Here is a 13,897-nt window from a genome sequence, read left to right as displayed (position 1 = left end):
TTTGTCTAATAATATCTCATTCATGTGATTTTCTGTATTTTCCTTCTAAAAATGATGCAAAACAAAATGTGCTTTGGATGCAAAATGATATTGCAAAAATAATTTAAGAAATACAGAGAGGCAAAATGGAAACAAAAATTAAAATCACCCATGATTCCCTACCCAAAGATAACCATTTTGACATTTGGTTATAAATCCTTTTATTCTCCTTGCTATGAATAAAATAGCTTTCATAAAGAATAGTACCAAGATTTTTATTGGTTAACTTTTTCACTTCACATATCACAAACATGTTTCCGTGTAAGGACCTGCTTTTTAGTAATGTCATTTTTAATAATTATGGAATAACTCACCACCCTGTATGTGCCATACTGGTGGCTCTCAAGCTAAATATCGCCCACAGACATGCTTTGTTTGGGAGGCAATAGTATTGACCTACTCAGTGTTTACAAATAATATTAATGAATTACCAATATTTAAATATGGGGAGACTTCACATAAAAGTCCATATTTTCTGCATTTCTCTAAAAAAATGTTTACCCGTAGAAGCCGCCCTCTTTACATGGAGCTTGTGCTCTCTGGGTGAGTCAACCACACCCAGCATGAGGGTTCCCCAACCATGCCCTCCGGTCTTCCTGAAACTAAGGCTAAGGATCCATGGCTATTTATCATGCTCTTGGACTGATTTGCTTCTACTACAGTCAAGAAGTCAAGAGGGGTGTATTTCTTATACTCATGTGTCTATCAAAAGCTAGACCACGAAGGACAAATAAAGAAGACAGGATGTTTCAAGAAAATAGAAGAGAGCATATTTCTGCAGTTCCCAAACTGTGCACTGAGGCACTCTAGGAAGCTGCAGGATATTTTTAACTTTCAGGGAACACACAGTGACACTCAATATCTGCCAGACACCACCAAACTGCTAGCTTGAGGTTGTTCCATTTCAACATTAGTTCACACTGCATTTGATATCGTCACTTCTTTGAAAAGCTGGGCTTCCCACCATGGCTGTGTCAAAAAACAAGCACGTGTGAAAATCAGTGTGGAACAGGAAATGAGGGTGGCAGTCCAATCTGATGGCAAGGTTTGAGAAGCTGCACAGAGCTCAGTGGGCACATGCATCCCATTAGTAAATAATTATAGTTATTCAAGAATGAAATAAAAATACCTTTTTCTTTCAATCCGGGTGTGATGTTTTTCCAAACAGGCACAAAGTTGTGAGGACATAAATACTTATTAGTTTAGTTAGCCCACATACTTAATAAATCTAACTATGAGGTATTTATTTTGGCCTAATGTTGCTGTGAAAAATTACTTAGAAAAAGTTTGGGAACCTTTGGCATATTTACTTGTAGAAATAAAGACACTGATGTCGACTGGCTTCATTTCCACCTGAGTGGCCCCACTGCACAAGAACGCATAGCACCTGTATCACATGTGTATTCTAAGCAGCCTGTCCCCTATTTCTGAGTTATTTATATTGCTTTTTACTGTTCAGTTAAAAAAAAAAAAAGAAAGGCATCTTCTCAGCTAATATTTCCACATATTTAAGATTATTTTCTTAGAATAAGCTCCTAGACAAATTATCAAGTCGAAGATTATCCAAACTTTTAAGGCTTTCCAGAAGTATTTCTGGATTGATTTATCTTCATCCGAGAATCACCAAAATGGAGAAAACTGCCTGGCACACATGTCATGCTGAATACTGGAAAGTTGATTCAAATGGAATCAACTGGAATCTCTAAAAAGTGTGGGCTTTGCTTGCCCTTTTCTTTTCCTGAGGCTCCTTTGCCTCTGACACAGGCTTTGGAAGTCCCAGCCCACAATGCTGGAACCGGAGAGCCCCAGCTCTGGAAAGGAAGCCTCAAGGCCATGTAGCCCAAGAGCACCTGCTCTGAGCCCTGGAGGGTAAAGAGCCTGATAGTCAAAGGACTGGCCTTGGAGCCTTCTGATTTCAAATCCACCCTCAACTAGTTGTTGACCTTGGGTACTTTACTGAAATTTCTGTGCCTCAGTTTCCTCATCTATAAAATGGTAATAACAATGAACCTGTCTCATGAGGTTGGGCTAAAGATAAAAGTGAGATAATCCAGGAAAAGCACTTTTTGCATAGTGTCTAGTGCGTATTAAGCTCTCAGTGATAACTATTAATTTTATTTGTTCCTTGGATGCTCTTGGGTGTCCCTGGATCTGTGTTCCTTCCTCCAGGGTTGGCTGATCTTACTGCTGGTCAGAGGCAAGGGGAGAACACACCAGACCATGCCCAGCCTTTTCAAGCCAGGGAGTGATCCATTACTAACCTGTCCCAGGACCTTCTTATCTAACCTGAGCAGAAGAAGCTTTCTAAGCCTTTCTGATTAGGGCATGAGCTGGGAGACCCAGGCTCCTTCCTGTCCTAGGTAGCAGAATCTACCAGATTAACCAGTTCTTATAGTTAGAAAGCCAAGAATATTGCCATCTGAGCTCAGTGAAAGGAAAAAGCAAAGAAAACGTGGGGTTGTTTTGGGCTTAAGAAGCATATAGGATTTCTTTCTGAGCTCATTGTGCTTAGAGACCAATTACTTTGAACATTAAAGAGCTGAGCACCCACCTTTCACGTGTCATCGCGGGGGAGAATTTTCTCAGGGGCATTTAAAGTCTGATTCAATCCCCCTGAAATGCCCCCTCCTCTTCTCCAGTACTTTTTCGGTCTGTCTCACCCTGCAGCAGGCCCTCTGCTGACTCCAAGAGAGAACTGTGGAATAGAGCACAAGCTGTCTGGAATAAAATGAGCCAGATGATGGGAATCCTCACAAGCCTTCCACAGACACTTGGGCTTTCACTGCGTATGTTGTAACTGACAGAGTTCTTAGCTTGAATTCCATGAGCTGCACTTTGGTCTCTGTTCTGCCTCTTATGGCCCTCTGTGTCAGCCTTCTGATTTTGGACTCATTTAGTCTCCTTGACCCTCAATTTACTTACTTTAAAATGGGGATGAAAATGTCTTTGGGATGATAAAATGAGATGACCTCTATAAAGTGCCTTGTAAAAATGCTTATATAACTGAGGGATTTTAATTAAGAAAAGAAGCTGAAGCCCACTGTATATTGATCTGACCCAGGAAGACTTCTTGTAGAAGAAAAGCTTTGGAAAACAGCAGGGCTGCATCACAGATGGTTAATGAGAAAGCTAGGCAATTCAAAAGGCCCTGCATCTGCATATTCCTTTTTCTTTCTGAAACTGCTGGCCAAACCCCATAATGCTGGAGTTCCCTTTGAGGGAAGGGTAAATGTCCAACAAAATAGTGTCCTGATGAGCACATGGACATGAAACAGATGGACAAGCAAGAGGATTGACCTAAGATAGGCAGAGGATGGTAAAACTGAAAGGTGGTCAGGTAGGTTAAAAGAATAGATACAGGTAAGACTATGTAGCCCAGGACCTGAAGCCTTTCCCAACTCATCATTTATTCAAAAATTGGTGTTATGAATCTTTCAAAGGCCTAGCCTTGAGCCAACTTGATTTCCTTCTGGTGAAGACAGAATTGTCAAAGTCAAAACAACCACAGAATGATACAGAATAGTAGTGAATGCAGGGATATTGTCCTCTGGGGCATCTCCAAAAGGAGAATGCAGGTCCAACTTATGCTGTCATCCTAGGCTCACAGCTCAGGATGGAGGTGGAAGGTGGGCCCTGAGGCTGTCAGAAAGATCTTTTGTGCACACCCCCACCCCCAGCCCAAACTAGCTTTTCCCATTAGCACATGGACAAGATTTCATTCAAGTCTGAATATGACCTGAGGGAATGGACCATAGGAAAAATGATTTTTGATTTTTTGATTGAAGAAGAAGAAAAGTAGTAGAACCAGGTAAAAGAGCTACATAGGATCAGAGTGTCATGGTACACAAGCTGAGTCTTAGACACATGTTAGCTGTTTTACCTGGAACTAGAAAGCAGGCCTCTAGCCTCATCGTTTGGTGATCTTTCAACTCCTTGGTGATGACTTGGATGGAGCCAGGGCTTAGGACATTGGACTGTGAAGACAAGCTTGGGTGGCATGCTGTACCATCTGAAGTATGTAACATGAAGGCCCTAAGCAACTGGGAAAAGGCAGAAACAGACTCCAGAGAGTAGAGAGAGAGTGGCCAAAGGATGGCTTCTCCCTGACTTCCTTCCTACACTACTGATCCCCCTGTTTCACAGCCAGGATTTGAGATGTCTGCTGCTACTCATGAGAAGAAGCCAAATGACCAGTTGTGTCTTGGAAATGTGACTGAAAGGTGCCCTTTCTCCACTTTCTATAGTGGGATAATTGAAGAAATGGAAACTTGGCTTCTAATCCATCAATGATCTGTCTCCACTGGATAGCTAGAGAGAATAAACTTGGGTGCTCCAAAGAAGGAGCTATAATGGGCTGGGTTCACAATTTATGTCAACAACCAGTATTCAGATGTACTAGAACCAAGGCAGGGCCAGAGCCAGCCAGGCTGTATGAGGCATTTGGGAGAAGGCTGGAGCAGCTGACTTCTCAAATCCTGAACATCACCTCTGTGCAGCCTTGGCTCTGCCTTCCCCAGACAGGAGACAGCTTGTTCCAGAGATACTTGTGAACATGAAAAGGGAGAGGGAGGGAAGCAAGGGTGAAGAAAGCCCTTCTACCTTTCAGCTTTCCATCTATACCCCAATGGAGCATGGGTAATTTGCTATGCCTAACAAGCAAGTGCCACCTTATGTGGAAGAAAAAATGCCAGTGGGATGATAAGGCAAGTCGCTAAGGGAGACCAAGGGACCCCACTGAAGTTTGTACAGAGTGGCAAGGAAGCTTTCATGGAGGAAGGAACGGCTGTCTTCTTCCATCCCAGTAATAAGCCCTTGCATTCATGCTGTGATTTATGTGCCTCAAGGCTCTTTTACATCCATTACTGTAGTTGAGCCTCAGATCCACCCAGTGAAGCAGGTGGGTCTGCTGTAGGCCCAGGGAAGTCAAAGAAATTGACCTCAGTCACGAAGGTAGTACAAGGTTGTAACTGCTGACTCCCAGCTCCCATTTCCATTATAAGATCTCATAAAAGTGAAGCCTGGAGTAATCAAGAAGGCTTCATGGAGGAGGTGCCATGAGTTGGGATTTGGAACTGCATTAAATTTAAATACAGGAAGATCGGCACCCCTACCATAAGGAACAACCATGGGCCTAGCACCTATAATGAATCAATTTGACTTGGAACAAGTGGCAAATAACCCTAGGTCCATCCTCTACTCTAGGAAAGGTTCCACAGATAGAAAAGATATAACACCTTCCTTTGCACCAAGACACTTTTTCTTTTAAATACAGAGAATGAAAACAAAAAAAAGAACCCCAGATGGATTTTAAACACAGTGGGAAATTGGGTGGTATGATGGCAGATGGCTATTTCAGCTGCACATGGGTAAAAATAATTTCAACTCACTAATACCCAGGACTGCTCTGAACTTGTGACAACCTCTTAAGGAAAAGCTGCAGGGAGATACTCAAAGCACAGAGCTGCAGCAGATGGGGTCTGTGGCCTGGAGCTTATCAGGCCGCTACTATTTCAACAGCACCCAAACCATTTCAGAAGGCTGCCTTCTTCCCAGGCTTTGTTGACCAGCCCAGGTCAAAGAAATCTCATCAGCTTTCTTCCTCTACATTGGGAGAAAGGGGACATGAGATGAGTCTATGTGAGGGCTATGTGTGGGGCTGAGATGAAGACATGGGAGAGCAGAAAATAAACAGAAACACATAGCGATGGGTGTGTGCTCATCAGAGAGAAGATGGTTCCAAAGGAGGACAGGGCAATAACTTTGGAAGTTTGCCCTTTGTGGGTGTCAGATGGCTGCAGATATTACCAGACTAGCTTCAATGCTGCAGGCTGTTTTTACCCCCATTTGCTGTCATCTACACTGCACTCCAAAAATGTAAAGGGAGGGCAAGCCACAGTGGCTCAGCAGGCAGAGTTCTTGCCGGCCATGCTAGAGACCCAGGTTCGACTTTAAAATTTTTAAAAATTTTAAAAAAATAAAAATGAAAGGGAGTCTTATGTGGAAGCTCAATTTCTCCATCTGATTGTTCCACATTCTGGAACATTTATCTTGGTCAAACTTAGCTGTAGGAGCCACAGGAATGAACTGAGCACAGAAGTGAGGGCTTCAGCCAAGCAGAAAACCACTAGGAGGCACCATGAATCAGACCTACAAGAGGTCTAATCCTGGGACCCAGCGGGCATGGGTGGGGCAGGACCTAATTCACTAGATTAGGTCTCAGAGGAGTCATCCAGAACAGTTAGTCTCTGATCCAAGGTCCAAGTGATTAAAGATGCAGACAAAAAATCCTAAAGTGATTTGTGACCCTAGATCAGAGGCAGGTCCTCTCGGCCTAATCTCATGGGTCTGGGGGATTATGGACCATGTTCACTGAATGGCACACACTGTGGCTTCCTAGATTACATGACAATGGCTGGGTAGCATGCTAGGCACATTTGATCTGGAGGAGGGCAATAGTCACACCAACAAAACAGAAATGCTGGGGGCACACTGGAACATCAGGGGAAACTGGGTTCTGGAGAAGGATAGCTGTGCCTTGCCCAGGTTGGCGCCCTACTTGGGGGAGGCGGGAGTAAGGAGAGCAGGGCCTCAGGTTAATATACAGCAGTGATCCTCAGTGACAGAACAGAACAGGGAGGTTCCTCCAAATGTATTCAAGGGACCTCAGGGTCAGGGATAATGCCAAGGGGAAGCAGGTGACAAGACCTGGGCTAGATCAGTGTGTGGACTGGACCAGGCCTCAGAGCTCAATTCCGTCCCAGGGAAATCCAGAGTGTACCTTTCTTCACACCTTTGATCATTCAGGGCCAGGCAGAAAAATATTGACAAAGGAATGCTTTTCTTTATTGGTTCAGAAAGAGACACATCCCAGGGATGAGCATCATGGAAATGAGAAAGGCTTCTTGACCAAAAGGAGAAAGAGAGAAATGAGACAAAATAATGTGTCAGTGGCTGAGAGATTTCAAACAGAGTTGAGAGGCTATCCTGGAGATTATTCTTATGCATTATATAGCTATCCCCTTTATAGTTTATGGGGCATTGGAGTGGCTAGAGGGAAGTACCTGAAACTGTTGTGCTGTGTTCCAGTAGCCTTGATTCGTGAAGAAGACTATATAACGACAGCTGTTACAGTGTGACTGTGTGATTATGAAAACCTCGTGTCTGATACTCCTTTTATCCAGGGAATGGACAGATGAGTTAAAAATATATATATAAGGATAATAAATAAATAAATAAATAATGGGGGGTAAAAATTGGGTAGATTGAAATATTGGTGGTCAATGAGATAGAGGGGTAAGGGGTATGGGATGTTTGAATTCTTATTTTTTCTTTTTGTTCATTTTCTGTAATGATGAAAATGTTCTAAAAATAATCATGGTGAAGAATACACAGCTATGTGATGATATTATGAGTCATTGATTGTATAAAATGGCTGGACTTACATGTGGCGATTTCTCAATAAAAATAAGAAAACAAAACAAAAAAAGACACAAAGCACTAATGAGTTTGTGGGTGGTGGACACGATGTGTCTTGCTTGTCCTTCCCTCCTCGTGCTCTCACCAGACCTTGTCTTTCATGTCGAGGTTGGACCGACCTCCCTCAGGAGGCACCATCCAACCCACTCTGCCCCTCGTTGATCTCATTGCTTTATTCTACTCCTATGGCAATTCATATGATTTACCCACTACGCTTTCTCTCCCTGGCTTTCCCCCAGGGTCGGGGTCAACTGCCAACAGGAGGCCGCGCCCCCCAAATGGCAGCGAGGTAGAATGTAGGGGACAGAGGTGGCCATCAGGTGATTGAAGAGAAGCTCACGGGAATGTCGGGAGTTGGATGAGCTGTCCCCTAACGCCAAGTCAGAATGGACTAAGCTGAAGCCACCCAACATGGAAGTTCAGGGAAAGTTGCCAATGGTGCTTTCAGGCAGGGTCTGCAGTGGAGCAGGACTGCATGTCCTGTGCACTGTGGAGAGCCTTTGGACAGGAGTCTATTCACTGATTTTCCCTTGGATTTTCTCACAGGCCTCTGGCATTGAGAGTGTGTCTCTGTACAGTATTCTATAAGGCTTTGCGTCTATTTATCATTTCATATCTCTTTTTTTTTTTTGGCATGGGTAGACACTGGGAATCGAACCTGGGTCTCTGGCATGGCAGGTGAGAACTCTGCCACTGAGCCACTGTGGCCCACCCTCATACCCCTTTTTATAATAGAATCAAACACATATTTTGAGACTTTTCTAAGCAAACCCTTTCGTTTTGTAGATTTAGAATAAGGTCCAAAGACATGCAGTAATCTGTTAGCAGCAGAACACCAGACAGGGCTGAGCCTACTTCCAGTAAAGGGCTTGTGTCCACATGAGACCTTTGTCATTAGCCCAAGGCCCCGTTCCTTGGGGTTGAAACACAGAATTGACAGAGAGGAGTGAAGTGAAGCAAGCTCTGCCCAATGCAGTCAGGGGGGAAGGGCAAGGACTAGGATTTCCACTCTACAGATGAGGCTTGACAAATTGGAGTAGCTGAGCCTGGGTCTCTTCTTCCCAGGACCCTCACGCACAGGGCAGAGGATATGTACCTGGGCTCGTCCCTGCCCGCTCCTCTTCTCCCCCACACTTGTCTGATTCTCTCTGCCCCTTTCTTCGTCTCCCAGTGCCCTCAAGCTGGGGGTGCGTCCTCATTTCATAAATATCTACTGGGCATACACTGGGTGCCCAGCAGGCACAACAGGTTCAGTAGTGGCCACCACAGACAGACGCTGTTCTCAAGGAGCTTATATTCTGGTGGGGAGATACAGACAAAATGGATAAATAAATAGGATAGCAGGAGATGTTAGGTTCTGTGGGGAGACATAAAACAGGAAGAGGGAGCGGGGGTGGGTGTGGATATGTTAAGGTGAGGCAGGAAGGCGGCTCTGATGAGGTGGCATTTGGACAGCGACCTGGAAAGGGGAAGACACCAGCCACTTGAACACATCAGGGGCAAGTGGTAAGGATGTGCAGCAGTAGCTTGTCCAGCATGGGGGTGGGGACTGGGCACTGAGGTGCACTGTGCAAAGAGGAGAGAAACAGCAGATGAGGTCAGAGCACCGAGGTCACCGCAAGGGCTTTGCTTTGACTGGAGCAGGATGGCAGCCATCGGAGGGTTTAAGTTCAGGAGGAACTAAATTCTCAAAGGACCACCCTGGTTGCCGCATAGGCAGGGACGAAAGGAGGGAAATGCATGAGCAGGCCATTGTGGTAATCCAGGTGAGAGATGCTGGTGACTTGGACCAGAGTGACAGACTAGACCAGGGATTCCCCAGCTGTCCGGGTCAGGGACCCCTTTTTTCACATTAAATAGCCTCCCATACTCCCCCCACCATAACAGTAACCATTCTGGTAACTTAACCAGGTGAACACTTAATGTCCCACTTTTCTAAAAGATCCCTCAGTTCTCACTAAACAGCATTTACATACATTTGAAAAAGAATTACACATGTATATATGCACGTTGCAAGGCTTATTTAGCCTGCAGCCTGCATATTTCACAAGTAGATGATTTCCAGACCACCAAAACTTTGCTTCTCTTACGTTTCCCATTACAGGAGCCAGTCTAAGCCCCGTCTCCTCACGCCTCTCTGCTAGAAGGGATCTAGCACGCGTTTGGGCTAGAGAGGCAGTGGGCGTAGATAATAACTGTTCAGGGGTTCAAAATTTGGAATTGATCCATGGTTGGGATTCCAAAGAACTGTACAATAAAATATGTGTGAATGTAGGCATGTGTGGTCAACTTTCATTAGATTCTCAAAGGGTCCCTTACAAAGGAACGTAAAGGGTCAGAACCAAGAGTTTAATGAGTTATTTTTCCCACATCCTACATATAGGTTTTAACTAAGACTTTCAGTGCTTAACCTCAAACAGTGAGCTCTAGATAGAGGTGGACAGACATTTCTTTTTTTATATATATATATTTTAAATATGGAACACTTCACAAATTTGCGTGTCATCCTTGCACAGGGGCCATGCTAATCTTCTCTGTATCATTCCAATTTTAGTATATGTGCTACCGAAGCAAGCACTGGACAGACATTTCAAAACCATAAAGCTCCAGTTTACCCCAAGCTGAAAGGGACCCACACTATGTATATAATAAAAATAACATTTTCTGACTCCAGGAAGACAACTTTCTCTCCTTCCTAAAGTCAGTCTTGGACCCTCTGTATTATAGATGCTCAATAAGAATTTCTAGAATGAAAAAATGCCATGCAGGTGTTCCCATTTGAGAAACAACAGAAAGTCAAGGATATGCTGTGCTGTAAGATCTTTCTTAAGGACCTCATGATTTTGGAGTAAAAATAGATAAATAACCTAAAGACTGTTATGCTACCCTCTGATGAATCATGCTTGATTTGAAGGTCAAGAGCGTTACAATGCCCCACTTCATGGGGCACATGAGGGCTGAAGCTGGTGGTATGGTAGCAGAATTTGCAGGGTATAATTATGTACCCTTTCAATACCCCTCCTGCTTTCCATGGGATGTGAAACAATGTGTCACAGTCCCATACAGTCAAAGCAGTAATTTACAAGAATCAGCAATCCCACAGGGCAGGTAGGCCATATTTCAAAACGGGAAAGGGAACTGGGGGGATCTGGAGGGAATCAGCTGATCAATTTACCAAGACCCTGTTTCCCTGCCACTCTGTTGACCTTTTGGGCAAGACCTAATGCCAATTAGCTCAGTTATAAAGTCCATAATTCTTGCGGGGAAGGCCGTGTGTAGCACATGATCATTTTACAACGTTGGTCCTAATTTGCAGCCCCCAAACATGGACTCCTGGGGTTGCCAGGTGGGGGTGGGGAGCTTGTTGGCAAGCATCAGGAGCAGCTGGAAGGGATCACTGAGCACAATTACTGTCTGCGCATGGCCACATCTGGAAAACAGCTCCGTGCTGGCTTTAAAACAGCATTAATGAAGAATGGAACTTTGTGCTGGAAGGGATGGGGGGGCAGATGGGGAGATGTAGGGAGCGGCAAACTTCTGCCCAATGTGGTGGGGATGAAAAGAAAACAAAGAAAACAGCAGGCAGGGCATAAACCCAAATCCAGGGAGAAGAGAGTGTTGACAGTTACTTTAGGGAGAAGTTCCTCATATCCCTTATTTTTGCCATGTTCAAACTTGAGATTTCATGCAGGACTGACCTTTTTTGCATTGTTCGAGCAGATATTTATCTACATTGTGTGATTCGAATGGTTCCTAGAAGATTCTTGACAAGTGCTTAAATTTCACCACTAAACATTCAATCTTTTGGCGGGGCGGTCCCTTTTGCTAATATTGACTTGAACTTGTAAATCTGCCTTTAGGATACTAGGCCTATAGTAGCTGCTTAATAAATATTAGTTGACTATAACTGAATTGAAAGGGCTGAATGAGTCATTGTGTGACTCTTAGCAAATGAATTCATACGTCTGTTTTCTTAGCTGTACAGTTTACACTACACTAGACCAGTAATTCTTAATTATTAGTACAGAAAGAGAGGGTGTCATGTCCTTGAAAGGGAGTATATCAAATTTCCCCAGGGAGGGGAGCGGGTAGTGCTCATGGTTTGAAAAACAAAAATCAATAACATAATATAGTTTTATATTTGGAAAACTGAGAGAATGCCCATGAATTTGTTAATACAAACTACAGAAGGAAAGCCTCGACACAATCTTCTTGGCTAATGATAATTCATAAACTGATCCTAGTTTTCTTGGCTAATGATAATTCATAAACTGATCCTAGTTTCTGAAATCAAAGCATATCTAGATTTCCTGGAGGTGGAGAGGAATTTATTTTAAAAAGTCTAAGAAACAAAGTATATGGACTTAAGACCTTGAGCTCCAATCTTCCCCAATTGGCTGCTTAATGGTCCTCCACCAAAAGAGATTAACTGCTGGGCTAGTTCCCCTTACAGGAACAGCAAGGACACATTGGAAAGAAAACAGGGATTCTAGGTGATGTGAACTAACTTCACCTGCCTTGCCCTATGCTCGCCTCTCTTCCTGCCCATGCCAGGCCCGTGCCATTGCTTAGGGGTGCAGAGGTAGCACCTTCCCACTGTGTAGTAAGGAATTCTTCACCTAGAGAGATCTGGCCTTTGTTCTGGCTCTTTTGAACCTGTGAAATTTCCTGAGTGGAGGAGTGTCTTTATTATTCATGGCACCCCCATTGGGCCACAGCTGAGTGGGGATTGACCACACCAGAAAGACCAACCATATCATTAGAGGGTAGGGACCCTGAAGCATGTGACAGCAGCTCGACCTCTGGGGAGGGAAGGATGCTAGAGATCAAGTTCTGCCACACAGGCCATGATTCAATCAATCATGTCTACATGATGAAACTCCAATGAAAGCTCTGGACACCTAAGCTCGGAGAGTATATATTGCCATGCATCAATGCTGGGAGAGTAATGTATTATTGAGGATGCAGAAACTTCGTGTCTGGGACTCTCCCAGTTCCAGATTCTGCCTGCCTTATGTGTCTCTTCTTTAGTTGGTCCTGACTTGCATCCTTTTGCTATCTTCAAACTGTAATCATAAGTATAGTGCTTTCCTGAGTTCTGAGAGTCATTCTGGCAAATGATCAAACCTGGTGTCAAAATTATCAAACTTGATAACCAGCTGAAGTGAGAGTGGTCCTAGGGATCCCCAAACTTGTAGCTGGTATGACTGTGAGGACAGTCTTGTGGAGAATGTTCCTTCAGACTTTGCATTTTGGCAAACTCATTGCAACCACCTTAGCATATGTTTCAGGGATGGTCTAAAAACCCAGTAGCCAGACCATAGGCATGTAGAGGCAGAAGAGACCTCATCTGTCCCCACTCCTGAGCAGAAATTCCCCCATCCGTGTCCCTGATGTGTCCCCTTCAGCCCCTGCTTAGATGCCTCCACTAAACCATAGATACCAAGATCTTCAAGCAGACTTCAGTTCAGGTCCTACATCCACAACTTGCTTGCAAAAGTGATCTTGGGCAGTTTGCTTCATCTCCCTATGTCTTGGTTTCCTTTCTATTACATGAAGATAATAGTTCCTATCTCATCTATTACTAAAAGGATTAAATGAGATAACATATGCTGTTGTGGAGATTTCCCTGCTGCCTGGTATTCTACATTTATATTTATACAGTACAATTTATATTTATATATGACCTTGTACATAATTTTCATAGAGCCAGATTGAAGGATGAGTTGCATGTGTTTGACAAAAATGATATAGCCACGTTTCTCCTGCTAGAAGTAGACCCCTTCTCATGGAACACTGATAAAGGTGATATTTGTGTGACTTTACAACTGCAGAGTGCTTATTCCTCCTACACTGTTATTGCCAGTATTAAGTATAAAAAGTTTATGTGTATGAGAATTCTTTAAAATACTTTAGCCAAAGAAAGTATTCCCCACATGTTTCAAGTCAGCCCAAAATGACATATGTGCAAACCTGAGTCCAGCTGGCTCTCTGCTATGATGAAATGTGCTTAGCATCAGTCCCTGCTGAGGGAAGCACTCAAAACTCAGAAGGCAAGGCTAGTGGAGGCAGCCCCTTCCCTCATAGGACAGCCTTCATTTTTGAAAACGAGTATCTTCTTAAGTTAGTTGTACCCCATGGAAGCACTGCTTGCAAAAATCAAGCACCTCATCCAGAAGGTCAGATATTTGGCAACTGCTGTTTAAGGCCCTACACTCCCACCCTACATCATCTCTTCTCCAGGTCTGTTGTTTCTCCTTCCCCAACACTTCCTTCAATAGGCTCTGTCCATTCTCTGCCACCCTTGCCTGGCTGCCCTCTGATCTGCCAATGTCTCTCTTTATGAAAGATGCCTGCCATCCTCAGGCAAGGCTGCTGGGAC

General features: G+C 44.0%; 1 non-coding gene across 1 annotated transcript; it reads right to left on the bottom strand.

Moving 5' to 3' along the window:
• Window positions 1–9,986: 9,986 nt before the first annotated feature.
• Window positions 9,987–10,093, bottom strand: LOC143662876 (U6 spliceosomal RNA). The gene has a single exon (XR_013165642.1). It is a non-coding gene; the product is annotated as a U6 spliceosomal RNA (small nuclear RNA).
• Between the last annotated feature and the right edge of the window lie 3,804 nt (window positions 10,094–13,897).

Source organism: Tamandua tetradactyla, chromosome 18, assembly GCF_023851605.1.
Source record: "Tamandua tetradactyla isolate mTamTet1 chromosome 18, mTamTet1.pri, whole genome shotgun sequence".
Taxonomy (NCBI): domain Eukaryota; kingdom Metazoa; phylum Chordata; class Mammalia; order Pilosa; family Myrmecophagidae; genus Tamandua; species Tamandua tetradactyla.
The sequence above is the reverse complement of the archived record's forward strand: the minus strand, read 5'-3'. Positions and strand labels throughout refer to the sequence as shown.